Here is a 9,861-nt window from a genome sequence, read left to right on the forward strand (position 1 = left end):
CTGCATTCAGGGACCCCTCTTGATGGGGTGTCACAATTAGGGGTGCTAGGTCTAGGATGGTTTCCCTGGGGAAAGAGGCACCCTCCCCCAAGGGCAGGGAAGAAGGAGGGGGATGAGCCAGGCAGGCTGGAGTGGGACCAGGCCAAAGGGAACTGAGCTAAGGTAGGCTGGAGGATGTGGGGCAGCTCCCCATTAGGGGTGGGCTGAGCCAACAGGGCCCAGGGGAGCCCCTCACGAAAGAAGCCAGACTAGAGCTCTCGCCAGGACCAGGGTCTGAGGCTGGTCTGCCAGGGCACACAGGATGTGTGGGAGGAGGAAGCCCTTAGGGGCTGTGGAGGCAGAGGGTGAGACACAATGCTACCCAATTGGTCACATGCAGGGCTCCACCCCCTGAGACCTTGAGTCTTGCCTGGCTGGCAGGGCCTTCAGCTGCACAAGGATCCCTGGGAGCCACATGGATGGGGGGACACAGGCGTGTGCTCCCCCACGCTGCTCCCTGTCCTGGGTGCAGAATGAGTGTCCTCCTGTCTTTCTGGGGATGCTTCTCCATTGATGGGGTCCTGGCTCAAACCCACTCTATCTCCTGGTAACAAGGACACAATCTGAGAGTTGGACTCAACAAATGACTTACAGACTACCCCCTCCACCCCTCCTTTGCCAACCACCGACTCTGTCCTGGTAACCCCACAGTGGACAGTGACCACTCTTAGAGTCTCCATCAAGGAAACTGAGGCATGGGGGGGTGACTCTCTAGTCCTGGCCCCCGTAATACCTGCAGAGCTGGGCTTCGGCTCAGGCAGGGTCCCCAGGCTGGGCTTTACCAGACGCCATGTCTTTGAACTCAGATCCCACCTGTCACCTGGGGACCACCTGAACTCAGGATGGGAGTCAGGCATGGAGCAGATGGGGTGGTGGGGATGCTGGGTTGTGTGTATGGTGCCCCTGGATTTGTGCCAACTGAGGTCCTGGCCAGTGTGGTACCTCTGGGTGGGCAGTGTCCTCATCCCTTCTGAGCACCTCCCTTAGGCTGGGCGGGGCCTTCTATGGTGTCTCCTACAAGATGGGTAGGTAGCTCGAGACCCCTGGGGTCCTGGGGGGCTGTCACGGTCGGCGAGCATCTGGTGTTTTGTTGCCCTACATGAGGTCTCGGTGCTCAGCGTGGCCCCGCTCAGCGGGAGGGCGGTTGAGCTGCTGGCTCCGACGAATGGCTGGAAATAATTCACTTTCTCTCCTCTCAGTGTCGAAGCGAGTCCATTTTTTTTCAAACCACATTTGCTCTGTGATTGTTTATTTTCGGGCAGCCGCCGCAGCAATTTTCAAGGCCGCCGCCGATACCCACCTCAGATACCGCTCGGGGTCGCCTGTCATTCCAGAAAGGTCAGTGATTCATTTAAAGTTTCATCACTTCCCATAAGCGGGCAGATACCATTTCAGTCGCCGCTGCCTCTGTGCACGCACGAGACCCCCGCCTGCCATCTCCTTCCTGGTCTGGAAGCTGACATCCAGGGCGTCACCCCCTGCGTGGGGGGCTCGCACCCCTGGAAATAAACGTCTAAAAAGACTTTCGTTTAGAGCCGATTCGGAGCTGGGGCCCTACTCCCCGCAGGCTCCTCCTACTTGACGTCTCTTAGGATGGAATTACCCAATTACAGCGGCTGCACGGATGGCTCTCAGCCCAGCCACCATCAATGGCAGCCGCAGACAGGGCTGCCGAGCAGGCCCATCTTGGCCCCTAGAAACCCCCGAGGCTGCAGCCCAGCCTCCTTGTGTCTGGGTGGATTTGTCAAACCCATGTATCCAGATTTCTCTCTGATGGTCTTCATGGGCACAGGCCATATGACAGTCCCTCTCCAAGCCTGGGGTCCAGAGGAAAGACTGACTTCCCACCAGGGAACTCACACTTGTGTGCTCACATGTACATGTGTGTCAGGGCAGGGGGTGCGGTGGGAGGGCATACACACACCCAGGACGGACGATCCTGGCAGGCCACAGGGCGTTGGCACCTGGATGTGGGTGAGCATGTCTGGGAAAGATTGTGAATACGGAAGAGGTACAGGTCAGGAGGAAACAGTCGCTGGAGAAGGATGTCATGCTGGGTAAGATGGAGGGTCAGAGAAAGAGAGGAAGACCCCCAACGAGATGGATCAGCCAGGCGGCATCATTGATGGCATCAAGTGTGGCAGCGGTGGTGAGGTTGTCCCAGGATCGGACGTTGTTTCGTTCTGCTGTGAATGGAGTCGCTATGAGTCAGAGTTCTGACTCGATGGCACCTGACCACAACAACAACAACAACAACAACAACAGGTGCACCTGGGGAGCAGCCTGTCAAGGCATAGGTGTCGGGTGGAGAGGGGCTGGTACTTGGGAAACAATATTGACTCTGAAAGATGTAACATACACCAGGTTTTTGGATGGCAGGAGAAGCCACCTGGGGCTGTCAAGGGGAGGAGCAGCCTTGGTGTCCCCCCATAATTCACCTGACCATGCCCACCTAACCCAGGAGATCCCAGACCTGGACTGTCACCCCAGATTGCCTGACCCTGACTACCTGACCTCTCTCTGCCTATCTGATCTCTACCCACCTGACCCTGCTCACCTGTAGTCAAGTGAGGAAGTTGAAGATACGGAGGTAGTGGGTTGCTTCTGTTCTTGTGGGGATGCTAATGGCTGGCATCAGGTCTACTGTGCCTCTGGGAGTACATGGGTGGGGGTCCGGGTTGGATGTACCACCTCATGTGTCCACTGCCATGTGGTAGGGAAGCTGTGTGGGGTCCTCCTTGGTACTGTGTCCCTAATGTGGATTTCTGACCTTCCATCCCACCCCACCCCTCCCAGCCCTGACTGCCTCAGGACTTGCCTAGGGCAGTCCCTGGCACAATGTACACCCTGGCAGCTCCCTCTCCTGATGCAGCCTTGCCCCTCCCAGCCAGACCACACCTACCTAGTCACAGGGGAGGTCTGTACCTACCTCTGCTCCCCCATGGTCCCCCTTATACAATGCCATGTTCATTGAGTTGCTCAGAGTCTCCACCACTGGTCAGATGTCATCGGCCCTCCCACTACAGTCAGAGACAGTCCTGTGGCTGGTCTCACAGCCTGGTGTGGCAGGGACACCATGATGACTCATCCTGTAGGCAGTGACGTCCAGCCCGTACCTGCCTTCAGACTTCCCCCAGGTTAATATTACTCAAGGGCACTGGTCAGGGTCACTAGGAAGGGGCGGTATATGTGCGTGTCTGAGGGTGAGTTGTGTGTGTGTAGGTGTGAGTGTGGTGTCTTTGCGTCTGTGTGCAGTGTGTGTGTGAGCACTTGTGTGTGTCTGTGTGTGTGATTGATATCTGTGCCTGTATAGTGCATATATGTTTGTATGCACAAATTTCTGTGTTATGTATGTCTGCATATGATTACATGTATGGAAGTCTGTGTTGTGTCTGTGTGCATGTTTGCATGTGCAAATGTGTTGTGTATTGTGTGTGTGAGTGTGTGTGTGAGGGAGCCTGACCTCTGAGGTGGGACCCAGCTGGGGGTGCAGGGCTACAACCCACTTTAGGATTTTGCAGAGGTTGGGACCCTAAGTTGCCTAGGGTAAAGTTGGAGGAGTCGTTTTTGGCACTATCCCCCATTTTCAATCCTTGTCATTGGAAGCTTCTTTATCATCAAATTCTACACCAGTGTGAGCTAAGGACAGATCACTCTGTTGGCCTCTTGGATGACCGGCTGCTTTGACTGGACACCTCCCCAGCTGGTGGACCTGGCTCCACCTTTGTGACTGTGGGGTCAGGGGGCCAAATGCTTGGTCTCTCTGAGCTTGTTTCCTTCTCTGTGCATCGGCAGAGTTTCTCTGGTCCAGCGTGAGGACCCCCATGCCCCCAGACCCTGGTTTTTACCCCAGCCCCTCCTTTCCCACACCAAGTGAATCACTTGGTCATTCATTGGGTGCACCTGAGGCTTCCTGGCCCCCTCCAGTCTTTAGACTCTGGCCTTGCCCTGTCCTCCTCCAGCCAGTTACAAGTGGGAGCCTCCCACCTCCCTTCCCCCCTTCCCCATGTGCTGCCAGAGTGCCTGAGTATGCCTTAAGTTGCCCATAACCCGAATCAGAGACTATTGGAACCACCTCCCCCATAACCACGCCGCTGGCCAACCGGTCATTCTCTTGTCTGCACTTGGGTTACCAGCTGGTTTGGCCTCTGGGCTTGTGCCCCGGGATGTGTGACTGTCACTTGGGTCCTGGGGAGGCCTGCTCACTGGCCCATCACTCAACTCCGTGAACCCCGCCTCCCAGGGGGCTTCTGGCTGCCCCATGGGGAAAAGCTTCCAGAAGGATCTAAGCCCCTCAGCTGAGCCTGGGGTCCTGGAGTCCGGTTCTGCTGAACAGTCACACCTTCAGTTCCATCACCCCTTGGCCTCTGCTGTGTTGCCCAGCCGGTCTCTTCTCTCCTCAGCCCCCAGTGGCTCACCTTCTTCAGCAATGACACGGAACCCCATTTCCTGAACAGCTGCCCTTGGGTCACTGGACCCTCCTGGGTGTCCTGGCTCCTGTCTGGCTCTTGTGTCTACCTTCCCATGGACTAGATATTCTAGAGCCCACAAAAATGCCAGTGTGACTGGAAGGAGGGATGAGCAATTAAGTAGGGGCTACTCTGGTAGCGTAGTGGTTACGAATCGGGCTGCGAACCTTAAGGTCAGCGGTTCGAAACTACCAGCTGCTCCGCGGGAGAAAGATGAGGCTTTCTACTCCCGTAAAGATTTACACCCTCGGAAACCCTGTACAGGGTCGCTATGGGTCGGAACTGACTCGATGGCACATAACAACAACAACTCATAAGGGTGGGGCCAAGGCAAAGCTGAGTTCTCCAAAGTAGGATGAGTCTCAGCCCTGAGAGAAGGGGATGTCTCCCTAGAAGTCTTAAAGATCTGAAAAGTATGCTTCCATTTACTCATTGGTCCATAAATTCATTCATCCATCCCTCCATCCATCCAACCCTCCATCTGTCCATCTATCGAATCATCCATGAGTTTATCCACCCATCCTAATTTGTCCATTTGTCTGTTAGCCCACCCATCCATCTATCCATCCATGTCTGTTTGGCCAGTAGGTCCACAAACATGTACGTTCTAGGGGTTAGCCTCTGCAGAAATCACATTAGCTCACGACTCCACATCCTTCTGTGTGAAGGGGCAATAGGGGGACTGGAAGGGTACGGTAGGGGCACAGATGGTCACTGAGCCCCCTTCTGCATTGGTGCATCTCCTCTAACTTTGTTCTGGGGCCCAGGGTCTCACCAGAGCCAGTGGGGATTGCAGTCCCCACTCCTGCCTGCTGGCTTTCAGAGGGAGAATGTATAAGTCCCTGCTGATCATCCACTTCTCTTCTGCCCAACCATAGCATCAAGGAGCTCTGGTAGTGTAGTGGTTACGAATTGGGCTGCAAACCACAAGGTCAGCAGTTCGAAACTACCAGCTGCTTCGTGGGAGAAAGATGAGGCTTTCTGCACCCATAAAGATTTACAGCCTCGGAAACCCTGTTCAGGGTTGCTATGGGTCAGAACTGACTAGAAGGCACTTAACAACAACAACAACAACCATAGCATCACCTTGCTGGAGTCCCATCCCAGGGTTCCCAGCCTCCTGCTGTGGGCTGCCTCAGACCCTCTCCTGAGACCCCAGTAGTGAGGTGCTTATTACCGTTCTTGGATAATTCAGGACACCCCAATTCTCCCACGGGATGGACACTTATCCCTGTTCTCCGCTGTGTGTCTGGAGCAACTTGGGGAGCTGATTCTGCCCTCCCGTACCCCAGATCACTTGATCTTGGTCATGGAGTATCTACCAGGCATGGAGGGATGAGGGGCAGCAAGAGGGAGGTGAGATGGGGTGGGCAGGAGAGAGCGATGTGCCCGTACGCACCCCTGCATGTGCTGCAGAGAAAGGAAGAAAGATAACGGATGGGTAGTATTTTAAGGCATATTAACCCAATTACAAGTGTATTTTTACAATCGTGGCTCCAACATTTATCACGCGGCGTTTATTAGCCCCCGGAGCTGGGCTGTGTCAAATGAAGGCTACGAAACCGGAGCATTTCATTACGCTCTGCCCGAGCGCCTCTCCATCCTGCTACTCTTAAACCGCACGATTTTATCAAAATCTTCGGAAATTGAAGCAATCACTAAAAGGTGTCGGGGAATTAAAATGTTCTGTCTCGGTGAAAGAGATACACTTCTTGTAACATATATCAGTGGCTTTTTTTTTTTTTTTAAAAGACACATTACTATGCAGAGAAAAGGCATCAAATGTAGGGGTGTGGGGGGCGCGTTCCAGAAGGATCCGGCGGCAGCAATTCTTCACGCTTAAAAATTGTTTCTGAGGAACCCGTTTCCTGTGCTGAGGCTTTTCTTCGGTGGCCCCCCGCCCCTCTGTTTCCCTCCTTCCCACCCTCTCTGCTCTCTCTTTTGCTAGTGTTTCTCCTCTCTCTCTGTCCCTCTTTCCTTCTTTCTGTCTCTATTTCTCCCTTGCTTTGTTTTTAATTCTCTTGCTCTCTCTCCCCCTTCTTTTATTTCTCTTCTCCCCTTCTCATCTTCTCTCCCTCAATACCTCTTTCTCTCCCCACTCCCTCTCTCTCTAGACTCTGTCTGTCTCCCTCCTCCCACCCTTTCTCTGTCTCTGTTTCATCTCTTTCTCTTTTCTGTCTCTGTTCTCTCCCCTCAGTTTCTCACACTCTGCTTCTTGGGCTGTTTAAAAAAATTTCATGTCTGCCCCCTTTACTTGGGGGTGGCATCACCCCATCAGCCTGAGCTCCGAGGGAACCTAGTACTGCAGACCCTTTCTGAGCCAGGGTGTGGGTTCCAGCTTCTGTCTTTACCCCTTTGGTCAGCATTAGGAATTGTGCCCCCGGCCCGCTCCCCACCCTCTGGCACCAATTTCTCCAACATGCTCAAATGCAGTCAGGTTTTCCAACCCTACATCCTGTCCATGTTTTCCTGTCCCACTTGGGGGCTTGTGGTTGGTGCGGAGGTCCCTGGCTTCCAATTGCCACAGAATTGGCGACAACTCCAAGCTTAGGTGAAGAAAATAACACAGTTGTAATTTAAACACTTAACACAATGGAATTCTGTAGAGGAAAATCTCGGGCCCCCTCTTCCTTCCTGCTAGGCAGTAGGACCCCCGGCCATTCGTACTGCCTCTTTATTGTTGTTGTTAAGTGCCATCGAGTCAGTTCCGACCCATAGCGACCCTGTACAGGGTTTCCGAGGATGTAAATCTTTGCGGGAATAGAAAGCCTCATCTTTCTCCCGCGGAGCAGCTGGTAGTTTCGAACCGTTGACCTTAAGGTTCGCAGCCCAATCCGTAACCACTACGCTAGTTCTGACTCATAGCAACCCTGAATAGAGTTTCTAAGGAGTGACTGGTGGCTTTGAACCTCCGACCTTTTGGTTAACAGTCCAGTGCTTATCCTACAGCGCCACATCAAGCTGCCTCTTTGGGAGGATTCACATACTGGTCCTGCCCAAGTTCACATCCTGCCTGCCGCTATCCCCATGACAAACTTGCACATGGCCCCACACGGACGTGGATGTACCCCTGTCCTTCAGTGACTGCCCAGATGGAACGTCTGTCCATCTGTCCATCCATGAACAACTGCTTGTACAGGGGCTTCGGGCTCAGCCACAGGCCATCACGGAGGCTTTAGACTACCCCTCTACTGTCCCCTGCTGCCTCTAACTCTCTCATGGGTGGGGACTGCGGATCTCCTTTCTCAGAGGCAGTGTAGGAGCCCAGAGAGGGCAGTGGGTAGATGGCTAGCAATGCAAATGACCAGGGATCTCTGAAGGACAAGTTGTGGAGAGCCCTGCCCCTCTGTGACCACTGATCTCTGAGATCTCTCTCCAGACCAGGCCCAGCTGGGGTCCAGGAGACCCCTATCCCAGCAGCCCACCACTGACATGCAGAGGGGTTAGGCTGGGCCAGTGGATGTGTGCAAAGTTGCCATTGGTGCTGGGCTTCTGGGGTAGGGCTGTCCTCTGACAGGACAAGGGATAGGAGGGCTCAAAGGGTCCAAGTGGACCACAGGCCTCCCGAGACCTCTCAGCAAGTGTTTGGACTCCAAATCCAGTGCTCCTTCATATCCAAAAAGGTGGGCCATTCACCCTCCCAAGCAGGAAGTGTCTGAGCTAGGCTGGGGCCAGCTCAGGTGCTAAGCAGAGTGGGGCTGTCCACTGCCCACCCTGACAACCACTGTAGGTACAGAGATACCACGGTGCTCCAGCACCCACAAAGGCCAGCTATGGTGGGTCATCACATGGCAGAAGTTCCAGGAGTGACTGACCAGAGAAGAGACAGCCTGCGCCCCCCTGGCCAGGGGCAGGCACCTCCCTAGTCCCTGCTTGCCCCTTCCTTGGCCTTCAGAAACACACTCCATGGGGCAGGCACCACAGGGAGGCCAGACCCCTTTGGTCAGAGGTCAAGGGTCACCATATGACCTGTCTTTGAAACTCCACCCCCACCCCGTGACTGTGGCTAATCCCAGGCTGGAGCTGTGCACTGGATGAGGGTAAGGGATCCCAGTCTGAAGGCTGGCACAGTGGGCGTGGTGGACAACACCGTGCTGCAGGGTCCCCACTGCCCCACCTACCCCACGGACCACGTGGGACTGCTGCAGTGTCCCTGAGGAGTGGCCGATGGGTCCCCACTACTTGGCCTCACACAACATCACATGACTTGGGCCCTGTCCTGAGAGGGAGGCAGAGGCAGGTGGGACTGGGGATGGAGGGACTTGTGGGCATCAATCTCAGGACCTCAGCAGCCTCCAACTGTGGCCTCTGGTCCATGACCTTGAGGGTCCTGCCCTCTGACCCCAGGGATGGGTGCTGTTACTTGGCACTTATGCCAGTAACCTCGGTGGCCCTCCCTGGAACAAGGTGCACTTGCCCCTTCCTTGGGAAGCAGGTAGAAGATGCTGTGAAGAAAGAGGAAGGGAAGGGGGCCCTCAGTTCAGCTTTGGGTGGGTGGGGGAGGACCTCACCGGATGAGGATTGCAGAGATGTTTGCAGAAAGGGTGCATTTCCTCCTGGAAAAGTGGAGGGTCCCTTCTCCACAGCTAAAGTGGATGTTTGTGAGGAAGGTAGAAATGTCTAGAATGTCAGCACCTGCTTAAACGATTGAATCCTAGATTCAAAGTTCTGGATGTTTGAGAAGGAGAAAGAGAAGACCCCAAACCAAACTCACAACCATTGAGTCAGTGACCCTGTAGAACAGAGTAGAAATACCCCATGGGGTTTCCAAGCATGATAGCTCCACAAGGTCAGCGGTTTGAGTCCACCAGCCGTTCTGTGGGAGCACGATGAGGCTTTCTGTTCCTGCAAAGATTTAGTGGTGGTGGGAAATGCTATACAGGGTCGCTATGAGTTAGAAGTGACTCGACAGCACTTAACAACAAAAGCAGAAACAAAATGTTATAGGAATAGACTGTTAAATTTCCCATGGTTTCCAGTCAATTACTTAGCCGCTGTGTCACTAAAGGAAAGAATCAGTAACAACAACAACAACAACAACAACAACAACAACAATCAGTTACCATCAAGTCGATTCTTACTCATGGTGACCCCTTGTGTGTCAGAGTAGAATTGCTCCAAAGCAAAACCATTACAGACATTGCAGAGGATTTTCAACGACTGATTTGTTTTAGAAGTAGATAGCCAGGTCTTTTTTTCCAAGACAACTTTGGGTAGGTTCGAACCTCTAACCTTTCAGTTAGCAGTTGAGCATATTAACTGTTTGTATTGCTCAGGGAGTAATACTGGTAAAAATAATAAGCCACCACCACCACCACCATCACCACCACCACCATCACCACCACCACCACCA

Source organism: Chrysochloris asiatica, unplaced genomic scaffold, assembly GCF_000296735.1.
Source record: "Chrysochloris asiatica unplaced genomic scaffold, ChrAsi1.0 scaffold00262, whole genome shotgun sequence".
Classification (NCBI taxonomy): Eukaryota; Metazoa; Chordata; class Mammalia; order Afrosoricida; family Chrysochloridae; genus Chrysochloris; species Chrysochloris asiatica.